The sequence below is a fragment of the Miscanthus floridulus genome, chromosome 19 (assembly GCF_019320115.1).
Source record: "Miscanthus floridulus cultivar M001 chromosome 19, ASM1932011v1, whole genome shotgun sequence".
NCBI lineage: Eukaryota > Viridiplantae > Streptophyta > Magnoliopsida > Poales > Poaceae > Miscanthus > Miscanthus floridulus.
Genome location: NC_089598.1, coordinates 9744975 through 9767077, shown reverse-complemented (window position 1 = coordinate 9767077; position 22103 = coordinate 9744975).

Here is a 22103-nt window from a genome sequence, read left to right as displayed (position 1 = left end):
TTGAATGGATAATTGATTAGTAGTCAAGTTTGGATTAATTTGTGTTGGATAAGTTCATAAGATAACATTTAGTAAGTGGTTTGAATAGATATATGTCTTATGTAAGTATTCAAACAAGTTAGCTTCAAGTTTGATTCATATTTGATGAAGTATAGCTCAATTGTTGAAATCTGTCCTATATTATAAAATCTGAGCTAGCTGTGATCTTAGCCATGTTTGAGCAATCAACACTTATTTGATTGGCATAAAAATTGATGTACATGCTATAGACTTATGGTATAAGATTCTGTAAAATTTTCATAAGAATTGGATAAGAAATGATTTAGTTTTGGAGTGGATCTTGTCAGCTATAGTGCAACAGTTTTCAGCATGTAGCAGTGGTGGAAGAATTGAAATATGGCAGCAATCTAGAAGTCAAATGAAGCTCAAATTTTTACAGCTGATAGATAACTTAATAAAGAACATCTCTACCAAATTTCGTGGTATTTGGATTTGTACTTTGGAAAATATGCTCATTCCTTTGAAGGGTACAAAATATGTCAGAAAAGTAACAAATGTTGGATTGATCTAGAGTCACTTTGATTGAAAGGTCCTCAAGTTGGAAACATGTTTATAAGTGTTTGAGGTACCTAAGTTTGGTTTTGAGATGATCTAGAAGCATGACAAGCAAAGAGTACAAGGCTATTTGATTGTGGAGTGTACTTTGCATACATTCGGTACTCAAATTGAAAGATCAAGATCAAACTCAAGATGAAATTGAAGTTTAAAGTTCTAGTGACTATTGAAAATCATTTGGTAGAAAGAAAATGACTTAAACAAGAAGAAAGAAAATGACTTAAAGAAGGAATCAAGGTTACTCACCAAGTTAAGTCCATCACTTGGATCAATCAATCAAGTCATTTCAAGTGAGTATCAAGAATGATTCTTGGAGAGAGGTCACTTCTCCCTAGTGTAGGGGCTTGTCGCCTATGTGTAGGTAAACCAAGTGTGGTACTTGGAAGGCTAACATGGAAGTGGTGATCCAAGAAACATTTGAGATGCTTAGTTGAAGCAATCAAAAGGGTTGATCAAGAAAAGCAAGCAACACCTAAAAGAGAGCTAGTCATGATATTTCAAGTAGTATTCTCAAATTGATGCTCTCATGTAAGCAAAGATGAAAAGATAAAGCAAGCCAACCACAACAAGAAAATGCACTTGATAATAAGTGGTATTCATTTCATATGGGTAAAGAATGGAATTCAACATGGTATCTATTGGTCTTCACCAAGCTTATAATGAGACTTCATATTGTGATGTGCATGATCATTTCATCCCTTACTAGTATACGGTTAGTGCATATAGTACATGCTTCATAGGATCATGCATAACAAATGAAATGTTTAAATTCATAGCCTACCACTATTGTTTGAATGATTACTTGATCTAGTGGTTAGTACATGAATTTGTTCATGATCTAGTAAACCCAAGTGCTTGACTCAATTTGGATTGCTAATAAGTGATAAGTACAACATTGGTAAGATAACCCTTACAAGAGGTGTAAAGAAGCTTGTCATTGGTTCAAACCGGACTTGGAAGTTTTGGCAAATCAATTTAGTTCAAGTCAATCATAGAAGCTCATGATAGTGATAAGAGTACAAGCACAAGACAACAATGCAAATGGATATCTAGTTTGTTTGTTTCAAATGGTATCTAGACTCAAAGTATTTTATCAAGAATCTACAAATGATGTCTAGATCAACTCACAAGTGATATCCTCTAAGTGGTACGCATGAAGATAGCAAATGTTCAAGAAATGGTTTTTATTGAAAAATCCAATAAGTGGTTTCATACTAGAAGATTCTTTCAAGCGATATCACATCTATACATAATATCAATCATGCAAGACGATGGTTCCACAAGTGATCCTCAACTTTAAGTGATCATCAAATGAAGAATGCATCCCTCACCTACAAGAGCTCAAGTGTATCAAATGGATGACCCATGCTATCACATAGGGGGGTGTACCACAAATTGATATCAAGATCAAAGATCCTATGTGTGGTATCTCAAGAAGCCCTACACAAGATACAAGTGGTATAAGTTACAAGTGGTATCTTCAAGCGGTGTCATTCCACCAATCAAATGATGTCCATAAAAAATGCAAGATTCAAGCCTCAACCATCTACCCCAAATGCATACCTTTGCATCAATGAGAAGCACACCTTTTATGGAAATTGATGACAAAGGGGGAGAGATTGTACAAAGATATGAAAGCTTTGAGATTGAGATTATACAAGGGGGAGAGATAAGATATAAAAGCTCAAAGAAGTAGAGGTTGGACATGGACATGGACAAAGAGGGAGCAACATTGAAGAAAAGAGATGGATCAAAATTCTTGGACAAGAGAAGCACACAAGTAGGGGGAGCAAGCTCATGAACTTTGATTGATTGCATTTGATATGTGCATATTCATGTGCTTGTTTGCATTATATAAGCTTTCAAATTCAATATGCATGCTTGTGTGGTGTATGCTAGTTGTAAAACTTGAATGATGAATTGATAACTAGCATGCATAGGATGATAGCTAGACACTTGGTATGCTTTTTCAAGTAATGCTAGTACCTTGCTTTTAATGTTGATCTCACAAAGGTATCTAGTGCTTTTATTTCCAAGTGATATCTAGCTAACCATGGTGCTAAGGATGAACTTAAAGGTGCTACTCTGATTGGTACACGCTTCAAAGGTTTATTCTATACACCTTAGCATCATTTAGTAGTAATTACTCTCCCACAATTTTAATCTAAGCATATGTGCAAGCTTAAAATCAACCACTCTAGCACATATGTAGGGGGAGCTAATACTACTATCTCGGGTTTGTGGTACTTGTCAAAAAATCATTCTCACATGGTAAAATTGCTTGGGCAAGCAACATGAATCTAAAAGAGCTTAATTTCCATATCTTTGTAGAGTTGTCATCAATTACTAAAAAGGGGGAGATTGAAAGGTCCTTGTGTGGTTTTGGTAATTGAGTGACAACCTAGGTGGACTAATTATGTTTATGTGAGATACACAGATGATTAGTCCACATGTACATGTGTGTAAGCAACATATGCCATGAAGGTGAAAATGGCTTGGAGATGTTGCAAAGCTCACACATGTGATGATGAAGGAGCTCATTGCACATGAGACATGACATTGAGTCATGTGATTAAGGTGGAGAAGATCAAGACAAGACTTGGCTTGATGGACCGGTTGCAAACGTGAAGGGCAAGTCGGAGGCTTTGGAGCGATGGACCGCGTGGCGGTGAAGCTTGAGCAAGACTTGGCGCCGATGGATGAAGGCAATGGTGAAAAGCAAGTGAAGTCAAGATCGATGAACCAATATGATCACGTGATGATATGAAGTGTATCATATCATTGTTGATCGTGTTGGTGCATGTGTTGCATCGACATTGGAGGAGATGGAATGGAATGCGTAAGGCAAAGGTATAACCTAGGGCATTTCATTTCACCAGTCATAGGTGTGTAGAGAAGTTTATGATCGGGTTTAGGATAGATGGCCGTACTATCAAAAGGGGTAAACTTGTTTGCATATTGGTCATCTACGTGTCACTCGAGTGATCTAACTTTGCATCGTCGCTAGGATTGAGTGGCGTGACAAGTTGAGTGGCTAACATCCTTTAGGAAATGGTTGTGAAAAGCTAACACATACACATGGTGGTGTACACTTGGTGGTGTTGGCACATTTACAAAGGAGATGAAGTTGGAGTTGATGTGGATCAACTCGGTGAAGAAACGGAGATGAGAAAGGTCCCACAGAGTGGACTGGACTCTAGTCATGCATTGACCGGACGCTGAGGTTCAGTGTCCGGTCAGTAGTGGCAGTCAGTGTGCAGCATGAAAGGTCCTAATATGGCTAGAGGGGGGTGAATTACCTATTTAAAAATCTATAAATCAACTAGAGCAATTTGATTAGTATGACAAATAGCGTAATGCAAACTTGCTCTAGCTCTACAAGGGTTGCAAGCCACCTATCCAACAATTCTAGTTGCAATGATTACTTAGGCACACAAACGTGCTATGTAATTACTCACTAAGAGCTCTCAATCTTGCTACTCTAAAGAGCTCAACTAGAAGAATATAAATAATAAAGCAAGCTCTCAATTCTAATTACACTAAAGAGCTTGTATCAACTAGTTTGCAAGAATGTAAATAAGTGGATAGGGTGATTATACCGACGTGTAGGGGATGAACCAATCACAAGATGAATATATAGCCAATCACTGGGAGAATGCCAAAGACAATAGACAATCGATTTTCTCCCGAGGTTCACGTGCTTGCCAACACGCTATGTCCCCATTGTGTCGACCAACACTTGGTGGTTCAGCGGCTAAGAGGTGTTTCACAAACCTCGTCCACACGATAGGACACCGCAAAAACCGACCCACAAGTGAGGTAACTCAATGACACGAGCAATTTACTAGAGTTACCTTTCGGCGCTCCATCGAGAAAGGTACAACTCCCCTCACAATCACCGGAGACGGCCATGAACAATCACCAACTCATGCCGATCCTCCACCGCTGCACCGAGCCGTCTAGGTGGTGGCAACCACCAAGAGTAACAAGCGAAATCCGTAGCACAACACGAATACCAAGTGCCTCTAGATGCAATCACTCAAGCAATGCACTTGGATTCTCTCCCAATCTCACAAAGATGATGAATCAATGATGGAGATGAGTGGGAGGACTTTGGCTAAGCTCACAAGGTTGCTATGTCAATGAAAATGTGCAAGAGATAGAGCTTGAGCCGGCTATGGGGCTTTAAATAGAAGCCCCAACAATTAGAGCCATTATACCCCTTCACTGGGCACAACGCGGGCTGAACGGATGCTCCGGTTAGACTGACCGGACGCTGGCCCTCAGCGTCCGATCGCCCGATGGACGCCACGCATCACTAGCTTCAAACGTTATTCGTCAGATTTTAACGGCTATGAAGCTGACCGGACGCTCCGGCAAAACTGACCGGACGCTGAAGCCCCAGCGTCCGGTCGTTTCTAGTAAGCTCTCTGAGGCGTATTTCTTCGACCGGACGCGTCCGGTCCACCTTGACCGGACATAGACTAGCGTCCGATGCAATACCCTAGGTACTATGTAGACCCGTCAGTTTGACCGGACGCTCTGCGTCCGGTCGCTGAGTGACCCAGTGTCCGGTCAGTAGACTGACGCCAGCATCATTTCGACCAACTCCATTTCAACTCTAACTTCTTCACCCTTGCTCAAATGTGTCAACCACCAAGTGTATCACCTTATGCACATGTGTTAGCAAATTTTCACAAACATTTTCAAGGGTGTTAGTACTTCACTAGATCCTAAATGCATATGCAATGAATTAGAGCATCTAGTGGCACTTTGATAACCGTATTTCGATATGAGTTTCACTCCTCTTAATAGTATGGCTATCTATCCTAAATGTGATCATAGTCACTAAGTGTCTTGATCACTAAAACAAAATGGCTCCTACATTTTATACCTTTGCCTTGAGCCTTTTGTTTTTCTCTTTCTTCTTTTCTAAGTTTAAGCATTTGACCATAACTATGCCATCACCATTGTCATGATCTTCACCATTGCTTCATCACTTAGAGTAGTGCTACCTATCTCATAATCATCTTGATAAACTAGGTTAGCACTTAGGGTTTCATCAATTAACCAAAACCAAACTAGAGCTTTCACAGCGTCGGTCTGTCGATCGGACGCTGGCTCTAAAAATGACCGGACGCTGGAGGCAGTGTCCGATCCTATTGTCGGATGAAGCAGTGTCGCTGGAGAGTGACCAGACGCTGGGGCTGTGTCTGATCACGTCCGACCGGACGCGTCCGGTCGGGGTCGGTACCTTACTGTAAATGATCGGACGCTGAGGGTCCAGCGTCCGGTCAGTTGAAGCTGCTACGTCTGGTTAAAAGATGACCGTTGAGATCAGAAGAATGTTGTTGAATGCAGGTGACACGTGGTTGTCATCAGGCGACCGGACGCTGAGGTCCAGTGTCCGGTCAACACGATCGGAGCGTCTGGTCGACCCGACAGTTGCCCAATAAAGGGGTAACGGCTAGTTTAGCCCTTGGGGCTATAAATAGAAGTGGCCTTCGGCCATGGCTGGTGCTGAGCACCTTGGGGGACTTTGTGTCCATGCTTGAGAGTGCTTGGGAGCCCTCCATCTCACACATACTTGATAGTGATCATCCGATTGTGTGAGAGAGCGATTCTAGTGCGATTGCATCGAGTGGCACTAGGTGATCGAGTTGTAAGCCGGTGGTGCTTGTTACTCTTGGAGGTTGCCACCTCCTAGATGGCTTGATGGTGGTCTCCGTCGAAGCCCGCAAGAAGCTTGTGCAGCGCTCTAGAGAAGAGCTTGTGAGGGGCATTGTGCTCGCCCCGCGGGAGTCACGAAGAGCAACTTTAGTAAAGCGTGTCATTGAGCTACCCTCATCTTCGGGGTAGGTTCTTGCGGCGCCCGACGTGTGAGCTTAGCGGGTGATGCTAATTAGCCACCGAACCACCAAGTGAGCGGTCGACACAACGGGGACTAGCGTGTTGGCAAACATATGAACCTCGGGAGAAAAATCATCGTGTCAACCATGTTCTTCCCATTGGTTTGCATCCCCATTACACAAGCTTGTAATTACTTTTATACATATTAAGCTTGTGTAGTTGCTCTTGTAATTAGTTAGCTTATGTAGCTTACTAGTTACCTTCTTGCTTGTGTAGCATAGAAGTATCTCCCTTGCATGGCTAATTTGGTTTGCGTAACCTTATTAGTCACATTGCTTAGTTTGTGTAGCTAAGTAATTGCGCTCTCTAATTTGGCATTGGTTGCCTTGTTATTGAGCATTGCTAGTGAGCTTAGTTGGCTTTGTGCTTTTGCTTACTAGCATGTGTAGGAGCTCTCTTGTTGCTTAAAGTACTAGTGGCATAGGTTTGTGTGACCTTGCTTCTAGAATTGGTTAGGAGAGCTCTATCTAGCCTGGCACATTTGTTGCTAATTAGTATCTTTGAAAAGGTGCTAGTAGATATAGATAGAGGGGTGTAATCGTGGCTAGACCGATAGTTATAATTCTGCACTTGTTTCGGTTAGCCGACGAGATTAAGTTTTAGAAAGGACTATTCACCCCCCCCTCTAGTCGCCATCTCAAACCTTTCAACCGCCCCCTCCTAGGACGTCATGCTTTCTCTTTTATAGACGAAGAGAAAGAGCAGGTTACACAGAGAGAAAGAGGGAGAAGAGCCAAGGAGAGGAAGGCTTCCAGAACCGTTGGGCCTTTCTTTTCCTTTATGTGAGTCCCATCGACACTATAGATGGTGACAGGGATGGCTCCACATGGGGTGCCTGTTCGCCGCTGATGCCACGCACCGATGTTGTCAGCGGGTCGTAATGTCTCATTCCGTCCCGACGGGCGACGCGGCGAACCAACATGCTGGTCAGCGACCGTACAGGGAGTAGGTAGCATAGTGACCATGCGTCCGTCACTGTTGGTGATGTGAGTTCCCTAGAGTGACATGTCGCGGGCACGGTCGTGTTAAGATGTGCCCGCTCCCTGCACGATGCCAGAAGTTTGATCTTGGGTTGTACTTACTGGCCCATAGTGATTGGCGGCGGTACAAGCTTTCATCAGGAGCCGCGCCTGAGGGGTCGGGCGAGACGGAGCCCTCGACCCAGAGGCCGGGTGAGGCGGGGGCCCTGACCCAGAGGTCAGGCGAGGCGGAGTCCCCGACCCAGAGGTTGGGCGTGGCGGAGGGTCTGGCGAGGTGGGGGTGAAAGTGCATTTGCCCCCTATGTGGGTTTTGGTGTATTGATGACATCCAAATTAGGGACTAATATGATCTAAATGAGATATGTCGCAGCTATTAGTCCCGTGAAAGTATCAAAGAGTTGATAATGATGAAATGGTATCCCTCAATTCTTGAAGTTGTAAGGGCAGAAGAACTAAAAACGATCTCCAAAGGTTTTAATTTTGATTTTGAGTTTAAGATCCACCGCACTATAAAGAGGGATGCAAATTTAGTTGGTCTGAGGGAGATAGAGTGCTCAAGCATTAAAATAAAATCAAAAGGAAGACACTCTAGCACTTCACGAACACATAGAATAATTTTCTATGACTGTTGGTGTCGGAAGTCCCGACGTAAGCTAGAACTCCCGACAGTTGGAAGTCATGTCCTTTGCCAGTAGTTCTGACTCCTAGTTATTTAGCTACGCGGTGACTGTGGACGTCGAAAGTCTCGACGTAAGTCAGAACTCCTGACGGTCGGAAGTCCTGACCTAAGCCGAGAGTCTCGGCACCTATGCTTCTGACTGGCTGGCTGTCTGTGCTCGTCGGAAGTCCTGACGATTGTCAGAAGTTCCGACCGTCGGAAGTCTCGATGTTTGTTGAGAGTTCTGACACTGACTTGACCCAAGCTGGGAGTCCCGACATCAGAGGTGTTGGCTGTTTGTTTATTTGTGCACGTCGAAAGTCCTGACGAATGTCGGAAGTTCCGACCATCGGAAGTCCCGACGTTTGCCGGGAGTTCCGACACTGACTTGCACCCACCGTCTTCTGACCCGTTGTGTACAGTGTTTTCTGTTAAAGTCAGAAGTCCCGAGATCTGCGTCGGGACTCCCGACGTAGATCTGAACGGTTGGATTTTCACTTGGAGTATAAATACTCTGCTCTTCACTTCTAACCGTTACGCACTCATTCACTGCTGACCCACTTCGTGCTCAACAGCTCCCAAGCAACTAAAGCTCCCCTCTCCTTCCCCCTTTGCTCCAATCTTCGATTCCCTTAGGGTTTTGAGTGAAAGGAGAGTGGATTAAGTGAGAGCATCACTTTGGAAAGCTTGAGCACTCGATTTCTTCATCAAGCCGGTTGATTTTTGCGTCTATTATTCTTGGGGCTTTGCCCCTAGCCGGCTAGGCATTGCCCAAGAGCTTCCATCTTGTGGAAGAGCCTTGGGAAGTTTGTATCACCCTTTGATTTCTTAGTGGAAAGCTCAAGTGACCTTTGTGGTCGCTTTGAGAGAGGCAAGGAGGTGGAATAGACTCCGACCTTGGTGGTCACCTCAACAACGAGGACGTAGGAGCTCCTTTGTGGGGTTGCCGAACCTTAGGATAAATCCTTGTATCCTGCGTGCTTGTTGTTGTTGTTGTGATTGCTTGAGATTACTTGTATGTATTTGTCTCTTTGTCTCCCAAATCTCTATTTTAGGGTTTGGTCTCGATCTACGGTTTGGAGGCATTACAACGTCAAGGGAATGACCCAACATCTTCACCAAACCACTAGGAAGTGAGGTTGTAAGATTATTTATTCACAAAGTTAAATTTGGCACTGCTTTTATAGTTCACATAGGTGTCGGAACTACTGACGTTTGCGCCAGAACTTCTGACAACGTCGGGAGTTCCAACCCAAACGTTGGGACTTCCGACAGTGACTGATAGATTTGAACTTAGTATTTGCAGTAAATTTTTAGATATGCCTATTCACCCCTCTAGGCATTGTTAGATCCTTTCAATTGGTACCAGAGCAAGGTCTTCTCTTTGCGCTTCACCGCGTGAGAAGAAACAATGTCGGAGTCCGACAAGATGCAAGCTGTTGCCGTCGAAATGGCCAAGAAAATAGCTGAAGAGTTGATGAGTGCTCAAGCCAAGCTCTTTCAAGATGAAATTAAAAAGATGCAAGATGAGATGAGCAAGTTGAAGGAAGAATTGAGCAAGAAGGTTGATGATGCAATAAGTAGCAAGAATGATACTAGTGACAAGAATGAAGCAAACAAAGATGCCGCTAATGATATTGGAGCCGGTGAGCATGCTCATGGAAAAGGAATATATTCACACATGAGTTTTGACTATAGACAAATCATGAAAGGTTCAACACTACATACTCTGTCTGTTAATATTGGCAAGCCACCTCACTTTGATGGAACAAGATACACCGATTGGTCTTACAAGATGAAGATGCATCTCATAGTCACAAGACTTTGGGAAGTTATGGATGTTGGTGTGATGATTCCTACCGATGAAGATAGAGAGATAACTCCGAAAGAAGTGCACAACCTCCATCAAAATGCACAAGTCGTAGCATTGCTTGTGTCAAGCCTAGCTCCGGATGAGTTTAGAAAAGTGAATGGAATGGAAAGTGCAAAGCAAATTTGGGATACTTTGAAAGTATCATTTGAAGGAGATAAAAGTGTGAGAAAAGGCAACATAGAGTTACTTCATGGTGAATTGGAAAGATTTTTATTCTTGCAAAATGAAACAACACAATCCATGTTTGATAGGCTCATGGTATTGGTCAACCGCATAAGAGCTCTTGGTAGCAACGAATGGGATGACAACAAAGTTGCTAGAAAGATGTTGAGAACCTATAGAGCCAAGAACAACATGCTAGCGTCTGTGATCATGGAAAGGCCTAGTTATGATGAGATGACACCTCAAGAAGTTCTTTCAAAGCTCAAGCATCATGAGTATCTAGATGAAGATGCAATCAACGCTCACAATCAAAATCCTAATGCAATGGGATTCAACAAGAGTGCCGCCCTTAAAGCAACTCAACAACATGAAGGTTCAAGTCAAGAAAAGAAGAAGAAAATGAAGGATGATTCCTCAAGTGGAGAAGAAGATTCTAATGCGGAGGTTGCATTTGTGATTAGAAATCTTAGAAAGTTTATGAAGAAGAAAAGCAACCGCAAGACCTATGGTGATGGTAAGAGAAGGTTCAAAAAGAGATTTTGCTATGGATGTGGTCAAATCGGTCACTTCATAGCCGATTGTCCTAATGAGAAAAAGAAGCACAAGCATGACAAGGATGATGACAAGAAGAACAAAGGCAAGAAGAGAGGTGAAGCTCATCTTGGGGAAGAATGGGAGTCAAGTGATAGTAACTCAAGTGATGATGAGAAGAAGAAGAAGGGAGCCACAAACATCGCCATCCACCACTCTTCTTCACCGACCATGATCTTCCCCGACTCAACTTCACCACCAAAACTCTTCTCCAACCTATCTTCACCACCGAGGCTCTTCTCCAACCTCATCGACAATGACTACTACACCCCAACTTGTCTCATGGCAAAAGGGGAGAAGGTACATACTACACCCGTTTCCTCTAGTGATGAGTATGATAGTTGTGATGATAACATAGAAGAAATTGAAGCAACCATGATAAAGAAATTTGGTAAAAAGACCTTCACTAAAATAAAAATGCTAATAAAAAAATTAGAGAAGAGGGATAGATGCTTAGAGTTGCAAGGAGATATAATTACTCAAGAGAGAGAGAAAAAAACCTTGCACTTGAAGCATCTATCACCGAGGAAAAGATGAAGGTTGAGAAGTTAACCGTTGAATTGTCTTTAGCCAATGACTCAATTGGGAAATTGACTAAGGAACATTCCTCGGTTAATGATCAAATAGCTAGCCTTAAGAATGAAAAGAGTATAGCTCAAGAAAGCCTCACAAGCTTGGAAGAAAAATATCGAAATATTGAGCTAAACTATAGTACTCTTTGGGCTAGCACTTCAACTTCTCCTAAGGCAACTGAAGACTCTAATGTCTCCACTAGTGATGGTTGTAAAAGATGTTATAAAATTGATGTGAATGCATATACAACTAATCTTGTTGAGCTAGAGAAGAAAGACAAGGAGATTCATAGGTTGGAGATGATTTTGAAGAATGAGTGCAAGTGTCAAGAGCAATCCAACAAGACTATATACAAGTCATCAAGGCACCCATCAATCAAGGAAGGCATTGGCTACAATAGGTATGATGGTAAAGCCAATGGAAGGAACATGATCAATGGTGTGCCTTGTGTGAAGTTCAACAAGGGCGTTGCTCTTGATGAGCTAATATGCAAGGCCAACAACAAGGTCTACATTCCAAAGATCTAACCTGCGAGTAACAAGACAATCAAGAAGAAGCAATCTGATGTCCCAAAGCCACAAGCACCACTTCCACGGTGCTATGCGAGTGATTATATGTGTTGTTGGGGCAAGGATGACAAAATTGTGGTTAAGTATGTTGGTGCCCAAAAGAGAAAAGAAATTATGAGGAGTGTTTGGGTGCCCAAGTTTTATATGACTAACCCCCTAGGACCCAAATCTTTTTGGGTACCTAAAACAAAAGCTTAATTTGCCTTTGTAGGAATATTCCTCCGGTGGAATAAGTTGGGTGTTGGATAGTGGATGCACAAACCATATGACCAGAGAGAAGGACATGTTCACGTCATTCCAACCAAATCATGATCATAGTGGAAATATTGTGTTTGGTGACAATGGAAAAGGAGAAGTCCTCGGTTTGGATAAAATTGCTATATCAAATGATAATTCCATTTCAAATGTTTTACTTGTGAATTCATTGAGATACAATTTGTTGTCCATCTCACAACTTTGTAAAATGGGTTACAATTGTCTCTTTATGGATAAGGGTGTGGAAGTCTATAGAAGGAAGGATTTCTCTATTGCATTTATGGGTCATTTAAAAGGGAAACTCTATCTAGTTGATTTCATATCAAATAGAGTAAATCCCGAGACTTGTTTAATGGCAAAATCTAGCATGGGTTGGTTATGGCATCACCGACTCACCCATGTTGGGATGCGGAACTTGGCCAAACTTTAAAAAGGCAAACACATCCTTGGACTAACAAATGTTTCTTTTGAGAAAGATATGATTTGTAGCGCATGCCAAGCGGGAAAACAAGTTGGAGCTAAACATCTCGTCAAGAATGTTGTGGCAACCGAAAGGCTATTGGAGTTACTTCACATGGACATATTTGGACCCGTCGCTTATATAAGCATTAGTGGTAACAAATATGGTTTTGTAATTGTTGATGATTATTCTCGTTTCACTTGGGTATTCTTTTTGCGTGAAAAGAGTGAAGTCCAATGTATCTTCAGGAAGTTTGCAAGAAGAGCCCAAAATGAGTTTGATGTCAAAATCAAGAGAGTTAGAAGTGACAACGAGACGGAGTTCAAGAACACCAACATTGAAGAGTTTCTTAATGAAGAAGGAATCAAGCATGAGTTTTTGGTTCCATACACTCCACAACAAAATGGTATTGTGGAAAGAAAGAACCGAACCCTCATAGAAGCCGCAAGAGCAATGTTGGATGAGTATAAGACTCCAACCAACTATTGGGCGGAAGCGGTCAACACGGCATGCCATGCTATCAACCGCTTATATCTTCACAAGAAAAGAGAAAAAACCGCCTATGAACTTCTAACCGGTAAAAAGCCTAAGGTGCACTACTTTAGAGTTTTTGGATCCAAGTGTTTCATACTTAACAAGAAATCCAAAAGCTCTAAGTTTGCACCAAAGGTTGATGAAGGTTTCATGCTTGGTTATGGTACTAACGAACATGGATATCGTGTTTTCAATAAAACCACCGGTTTGATTGAAATCACGGTAGATATGACTTTTGATGAAACCGACGGCTCTCAAAAAGAGCAAGTCAATATTAAGAATGTAGGTAATGAAGAAGCTCCACACGAAGCAATCAAGAAGCTTGCTATTGGTGAAGTAAAGCCCATTGAAGACGAAGATGAAAACCATGTTGTGCATGATGATCTTGATCCAACCATTCATCATGTTTCATCCAATGAACATGGTGAAGCTTCCGCAACAAGAGATAATCAAGATGGGAGATCAAATGAAGCACAAGGTCATTCTCATGAAGATGGTGTCAACAATGAGCGAGCTCAACCACAACTCAACAATGAAGAAAGAAGTGAAGTCAACCCTCCACAAGCTCATAATTATGATCTTCCAATCGATCATGACCGTGATGATGATGATGATGGCCCTATCCAAAGATCAACTCAAGTGCCACATCCTAGAGTGCATCAATCCATTCAACGGGATTATCCCGTTGATAACATATTGGGGAGCATTCGACAAGGGGTAACTACACGTTCCCGTTTAGCAAGTTCTTATGAATATTACTTGTTTGTTTCTCCTTTGGAACCTCATAGGGTGGAAGAGGCACTTGATGATCTAGATTGGATGATAGTCATGCAAGAGGAGTTGAATAACTTCACTCGGAATGAAGTCTGGTCCTTGGTGGAAAGGCCGAAGCAAAATGTGATTGGAACTAAGTGGGTCTTCCGAAACAAGCAAGATGAGCATGGCGTGGTAACAAGGAACAAGGCAAGGTTGGTGGCTCAAGGATTCACTCAAATTGAAGGCTTGGATTTTGGAGAGACCTATGCACCGATGGCTAGGCTAGAATCAATTTGTATTCTACTTGCCTATGCCACCCATCATGACTTCAAGCTATATCAAATGGACGTGAAGAGTGCATTTCTCAACGGCCCCCTATCTGAGTTGGTGTATGTAGAGCAACCACCGGGCTTTGAAGACCCCAAGTATCCAAACCACGTCTACAAACTCGACAAGACGCTCTATGGGCTCAAACAAGCCCCTAGAGCTTGGTATGATTGCTTAAAGGATTTTCTACTCAAACAAGGTTTTGAGATAGGAAAGGCTGATGCTACCTTGTTTACTTGCAAAGTCAATAATGATATCTTTGTTTGTCAAATATATGTCGATGACATAATATTTGGTAGTACTAATGTGGCTTTTTGTGAGAAATTTAGTAGGATAATGACAAATAGGTTCGAGATGTCCATGATGGGAGAGTTGAAGTTTTTCCTTGGATTTCAAATCAAGCAACTCAAGGATGGCACGTTCATAAGTCAAACCAAGTACACCAACGACATGTTGAACAAGTTTAACTTGGACAAGGCCAAGCCCATCAAGACACCCATGCCAACTAATGGGCATCTTGATCTTGATCAAGGAGGAAAGGACGTCGATGAAAAGGTATATCGCTCCATGATAGGATCACTCCTTTACCTTTGTGCATCTAGGCCCAATATTATGCTTAGTGTGTGCATGTATGCAAGATTTCAAGTTAATCCGAAAGAATATCATTTGATGGCCGTTAAGAGAATTTTTCGGTATTTAGTGCACACTCCTAATCTTGGCTTATGGTATCCTAAGGGCTCCACTTTTGAGTTACTTGGCTATTCTGATTCAGATTATGCCAGTTGCAAAGTAACCCGAAAGAGTACTACCGAGACTTGCCAATTTATTGGTAGATCCTTAGTGTCTTGGAGCTCTAAGAAGCAAAATTCCGTTGCTTTGTCCACCGCCGAGGCCGAGTATGTGGTGGCCGGCGCTTGTTGTGCCCAACTACTTTGGATGAAGCAAACACTAAAAGACTTTGGATGTGAGTTAACCAAGATTCCACTTTTGTGTGATAATGAGAGTGCCATTAAGTTGGCAAACAACCCTATAAACCACTCTCGAACAAAGCACATAGACATCCGGCATTATTTTTTGAGAGACCACGAAGCCAAAGGAGATATCGCCATTCATTATGTGAGCACCGAAAAGCAATTAGCCGATATCTTCACAAAGCCCCTAGATGTGTTAAGATTTTGTGCTTTGAGGAGTGAACTAAATATCATTGCTTCTCGTAACGTGGCTTGATCCCTTGCACACACATTTTGTTTGATCTAGTTAGGCGAAAAGAATTAAGAAAACATTGTGTGCCACTTTCAAAATCTATTTTGTAATTTTTATTAGTGACTATTGCTTTGTGTTGATTGAATGAAATCTAGTCACTTGTAAAAATGTTAGTGTTCATCTTATTTCTGCCCCACATGGTGTAGTGAGTTCAAGTTTGAGGGTTTTTCTGTTTTCCTGCGTCGGAAGTCCCAACGTACGTCGGAAGTCCCGACGGCTGGAAGTCCCAGCTTACGCCAAAACTCCCGACTGCTGGAAGTCCCGACGTACACCGAGAGTTCCGACGTAGATCTGTCCGCGCCACGTCGGTTCCTCGGCCCATTTATAACCGGCCCGGTCATTATTTTTTTTACCGCGGTTCCTCTCCTCTCGTCTCCACGCGCCGCCCCTGCCCTCCCGATGCCGCCCTTGCCCCTCCTCGCGCCGCCGCATCATGCCCTACCCCCGCCGTTGTCCTACCGCCTCCATTCCCTATTCTTGTGCTGCCGGAGGCCTTGCCGGCAGTCCCGAACTCCCCACCCCTGTTCCACCGCCCGTGCCCTAGCAATTCCTCGGATCGGTTGTGGCCATTTCGTTGGTGTGGTGGAGATTCCATTGGTGGTGGTGTTTTGCACTCATGGATTGGTTCGTCGACTGCGATTTCGTTCTTCTTCGTCTCCTCCTTTCTCGCTTCAAGGTACTACCATGGTGTCGAACCCTAACTTCAATGTACCTTGCATTTTGAATCTATTCCTTCTTCCTCTCTACTCCTCTATCTCCCTTGTATGGACGTGTGTCGTGATTTGAAGCCCCATGAATGGGATGGTCACTTTGGGCGTTGGAGGTCCTGGAGGCCGTCGGAGGTTCTGACCGTCGGAACTCTCGACGTCCGGCCGGAACTACCGGCTGTCGGAAGTCCCGACTTTGGCCGGAACTCCCAACCCTAGAGTGACCACTCTATTCCTGTTTCTTCACTTCTCGATGCTCATTCGCGTCTCCTTGTATTGTTTCTCAGTTCCACTTGGTGTTCTTCGCAGTCATGGACGGTGGAAGTCCCTCGCGTCATACGGAGAAGCGTTCCAAGAAGAACCAAGATCATGCCGCTGTTCCTAAGCCGCTCGGCCGCACCAAGGCATCTTACTAGCATGGCGGTGCTGGTGGTTCCCATGCTCCCCGTCGCCGTGTCGATCAAGGGTCATCGATTGCCGCTCCTCCTCCTGCTCCTACCCCTGTTGAGGATGTGCCGATGGTTGATGAAGCAGAGGAAGCGCTTGACCATGCCGGACGCACCATTGCTGCTCCACCGACTCGTACCCCGACTCGTGGACCGAGGTTTGTGTCTTAACTTGTTCCGTTCACCGGTGTGTCGCCGATCATGCGGGAGCCCACCATGGCTCCCAATCCTATTGGTGGCTAGACTCCTCCTCTTCTAGTGGATTATCGTCACCAGGTGAAGGACATCAGGTACAATCGGAACAGGAACCTTTATGCTGAGGACGAGAAGGACCTATGACTTGAGTATCGTTTCTAGCATCCCTTCCACTATGACTTTTATGATTCCATTCTTTATCGGAAGTTCTTGAAGAAGAGGGAGCCACCGGTCCTGCAGATGAAGTGCATTGATGCATACTCTCTTGGCAAGTACAAGGAACCTGAGTTGGAGCAAATGGTTCAGGATATCAACTCAATGGGGCTGTCTTACCTGTTAGAGTTTAGGAAGCATTGGAACAACGAGCTAATCTGTCAGTTTTATGCTTCTTATCATCATGAGAGAGACCCCACCGATGCTGTTGACATTATTCATTGGACAACTGAAGGCAAGCATTATAAAGTGGACTTCATCACTTTCTCTCATCTTCTTGGTTTGAATCACAGTGACCGCATTGCTACTGAGTTGACTGAGTATGAGGATCTCGATATGGAGGAGTACCAACACATGTATCTTGATGGACATAGGGCTGATGGACAGATAGTGTTTCTGAAGCCCTACTATTATGTTCTGAACAACATCTTGCGACAGATCTTGTATCCGAAGGTCGGTGACTCCACGTACCTTTGTGATGATTCACAGAAGGTGCTTCAGCGCTTTGGCGATGAGTTTCAGAAGTTTTCCATTAGCCGCTATATTTGGAACAAGATACATGATGCTACTGAGGATCCGGTAAAGCATCTTCCCTATGCACCGTACATTATGCATGTCATTGAGCAAGTATCCGGCATCCATTTTCCCTATGACACTCAGCAAAAGCTCCTCAAGATATCCAACAAAACCTCCATCATTGCTGCTAGAGAACTAAAGGAAAAAGCTAAGGCAGCCAAAGCTAGAGGGAAAGGTGCCTCGGGTTCTCGCTCTCGCTATGGTGCTTCAACTGCTGCTGCTGCTGCTCGCTCTTCTAGTGCCGAGCCCCTCTCCTCGTTTTCCTCTAGAAAGAATCCCAACAAGTTCAAGTTCCTAATGACATACATGTTTGGACAGTGTTGTGCTAGTGCTCAACGTGAGCACGATATGCAAGAGAGGCTATATCGGTTGGAACAGCAAGTAGGCATTGTATCCTCTCCTCCGCCGCCATTTGTGCCTCCCCATGATCTATTGGCTTTGTATGATGAGGCTTGTGCGAAGTACAAAGATGATGCGACTTCTCGCCCCCATGGCAAAGGAAAAGCGACTGAAGACGATGAAGAGTACATAGAAGAGGATGACGATGATGAAGATGACGACGGTGCTGACGACGGTGACCAAGATGACGATGATGACTACGACGATGAGTAGTTGGGTATTCACGCGGCCTACCCCTTTTGGCACTTGTTGACAAAGGGGGAGTGTTAGGCTTTGATTTCTCTTTGTAATAAGTTAGTTGGTCTTTATGTTTCGGAACTTTAAAACCTTTAGCGTGTACGAACTATGTCGTGTGGTGGCAACCTTGTGATGGACAATTATCTATATGTGTTTGATGGATGTTTGTAGGACAAGTTATGGTCATCTATTTATCTTATTAGCTTATACTTGTCTCTACTTATGATGGTGAATGCATTTTGGATGGCCATGTGTTGCTTCAAATTCCTTTTTGAAATCTTGGCCATCATATTCTCTTTTACTTGTTGTGTGAAATAACATGTCATATTGCATTTCTTTTCACGTCTATATACTTGTTCACACACACTTGTTGCACCCCATGGATTACAAAATTTAGGGGGAGCTTTTGTCTTGAGGTATGCAAATCATGTATAAGTGATTCTAGTTGATATTCAAATTCATGCATACATCAAGGGGGAGCTCTTCATAAATTTTAGGGTTCAAAAGCTTTAAATTCTTTCATTCTTATAAAAGCCTAAGTTGGTTGTCATCAATTACCAAAAATGGGAGATTGAAAGTGTATTTGCCCCCTATGTGGGTTTTGGTGTATTGATAACATCCAAATTAGGGACTAATGTAATCTAAATGAGATATGTTGTAGCTATTAGTCCCGTGAAAGTATCAAAGAGTTGATAAAGATGAAATGGTATCCCTCAATTCTTGAAGTTGTAAGGGCGGAAGAACTCAAAACGATCTCAAAAGGTTTTAATTTTGATTTTGAGTTTAGGATCCGCCGCACTATAAAGAGGGATACAAATTTAGTTGGTCTGAGGAAGATAGAGTGCTCAAGCATTAAAATAAAATCAAAAGGGAGACACTCTAGCACTTCACGAACATATAGAATAATTTTCTGTGACTGTCGGTGTTGGAAGTCCCGACGTAAGCCGGAGCTCCCGACAGTCGGAAGTCATGTCCTTTGCCGGTAGTTCTGACTCCCAGTTATTTAGCCTACGCGGTGACTGTGGACGTCGGAAGTCCCGACGTAAGTCAGAACTCCTGACGGTCGAAAGTCCCGACCTAAGTCGGGAGTCCCGGCACCTATGCTTCTGACTGGTTGGCTGTCTGTGCTCGTCGGAAGTTCCGACCGTCGAAAGTCCCGACGTTTGCCGGAAGTTCCGACACTAACTTGACCCAAGCCGGGAGTCTCGGCATCAGAGATGTTGGCTGTTTGTTTATCTGAGCACGTCGAAAGTCCCGACGAACGTCGGAAGTTCCGACCGTCGGAAGTCCTGACGTTTGTCGGGAGTTCCGACACTGACTTGCACCCGCCGTCTTCTGACCCGTTGTGTACAGTGTTTTCTGTTAACGTCGGAAGTCCCGAGATCTGCGTCGGGACTCCCAACGTAGATATGAACGGTTGGATTTTCACTTGGAGTATAAATACTCCTCTCTTCACTTCTAACTGTTACGCACTCATTCACTGCTGACCCACTTCGTGCTCAACAGCTCCCAAGCAACTAAAGCTCCCCTCTCCTTCCCCCTTTGCTCCAATCTTCGATTCCCTTAGGGTTTTGAGTGAAAGGAGAGTGGATTAAGTGAGAGCATCACTTTGGAAAGCTTGAGCACTTGATTTCTTCGTCAAGCTGGTTGATTTTTGCGTCCATTACTCTTGGGGCTTTGCCCCTAGCCGGCTAGGCATTGCCCAAGAGCTTCCATCTTATGGAAGAGCCTTGGAAAGTTTGTATCACCCTTCGATTTCTTAGTGGAAAGCTCAAGGGATTCCCGCGTGCTTGTTGTTGTTATTGTTGTGATTGTTTGAGATTACTTGTATGTGTTTGTCTCTTTGTCTCCCAAATCCTTATTTTAGGGTTTGGTCTCGATCTATGGTTTGGAGGCATTACGGCGTCAAGGGAGTGACCCAACATCTTCACCAAACCACTAGGAAGTGAGGTTGTAAGATTATTTATTCACAAAGTTAAATTTGGCACTGCTTTTGTAGTTCACGTAGGCGTCGGAACTGCTGACGTTTGCGCCGGAACTTCTGACAACGTCGGAAGTTCCAACCCAAACGTCGAGACTTCCGACAGTAACTGACAGATTTGAACTTAGCATTTGCAGTAAATTTTTAGATACGCCTATTCACCCCCTCTAAGCATTGTTAGATCCTTTTACGGGGCCCCGACCCAGAGGTCGGGCGAGGCAGGGCCCCCGACCCAGAGGTCGGGTGAGGCGGAGCCCGCTCCCCAGAGGTCGGTCGAGGCGGAGCCCATGTATCTGGAGGTCGGTTGGAGTTGTAGTCGCGCTCTTGACTACTCGGATGAATCAATATTGATGACTATTAACTTCTTCTTTTCGGGTACCCTAGTATTGATCCCTGACACTTGTCTTATGAGCCGTACTTTTTTCGTAAAGAAATGATATTTTTCTCTCACAACAAATCAGTGAGGAGTATTTTTTAGCTTGTCTTTTCAGCGAAGCGAACATGTTCCTTGAAAAGACAAGCGGCTTGTTCTGCTGGTGGTATTTTGACTGATTTTAGCTGATTCAATAGTGTTTCTGTGACGGAGAATAAGCCGAAATAAGCATAAACCGACCGAAAAATAGATGAGCAGAACATGATACAAGATAAAAAATATTGTTCACTGATTTATTATGAAAAAATACTATTTTTAGGGGGAACAGAAACAAAGCGAGAGTCAAGGGCGGTGCAGTATTAGTTTTTCGACTGATCCGGTCCTTTTACCCTGAGAATCCTGATGCATGCCGATGCAACGTACCAAGCTTTGCCCTCGACATTCCACGTATGGGGCCCACCGATGACATTTCCAACGCCACCTAAGCAGGTCATGGATGTGGTTTACAGAGGGGGACAGCCGCAACAACCAGCTGTTGACAGCTGCTTTGTCAAACTACTGCTTCCTATTTTCATCCTAAATTATAAGACGTTTGATTTTTTACATCAAATTTAATCACTCATTTTATTTAAAAATTTATGCAAAATATCATTTTTTTATCGTGGCTTGCTTTATTAATAAAAGTTCCTCAAAAATAACTTAAATTTGACTACGTTTGCATAAATATTTTAAATAAAATGAGCGATCAAACTTAGACTAAAAAAAAGTCAAATCTGGATGGAGAAAGTATTTCTTAACAACGTCCGCTGCTGGCGCAATCGCAACCCATTACTTCAAATGATGCGTGGTGTTCGGATCTGGTGACTAAAATTTAGGAGGTGTGTCGGGAGGATATTGCATGGGGTGTTCGAATACTAATAAAAAAACAAATTACATAATCCGTCAGTACTCCACGAGACGAAATTTTTAAGCCTAATTAATCCATCATTAGCACATGTTTACTGTAGCACCACATTGTTAAATCATGGACTAATTAGACTTAAAAGATTCGTCTCGCAAATTAGTCACAAACTATGCAATTAGTTTCGTAATTAGTCTATATTTAATACTTCATATATATGTCAAACATTCGACGGGAGAACGACTAAAATTTAGAAGTGGCAACCAAACGCCACCTAACGCTGGGTATGCCGTGGCTGGAAACAAACTGGTTTTTCACTATAGCTAACGTGCAAAACCGACCAAGGCCTTATTTAGATTAGGGTTAGGAATCAGTATTTGGCGCTGTAGCACTTTCGTTTGTATTTAACCATTATTGTCCAATTATGATCTAACTAGGCTCAAAAGATTCGTCTTGTAATTTACAATCAAACTGTGTAATTAGTTATTTTTTTATCTACAATTAATACTCTATGCATGTGTCCAAATATTTGATGTGATGAAGAAAGAG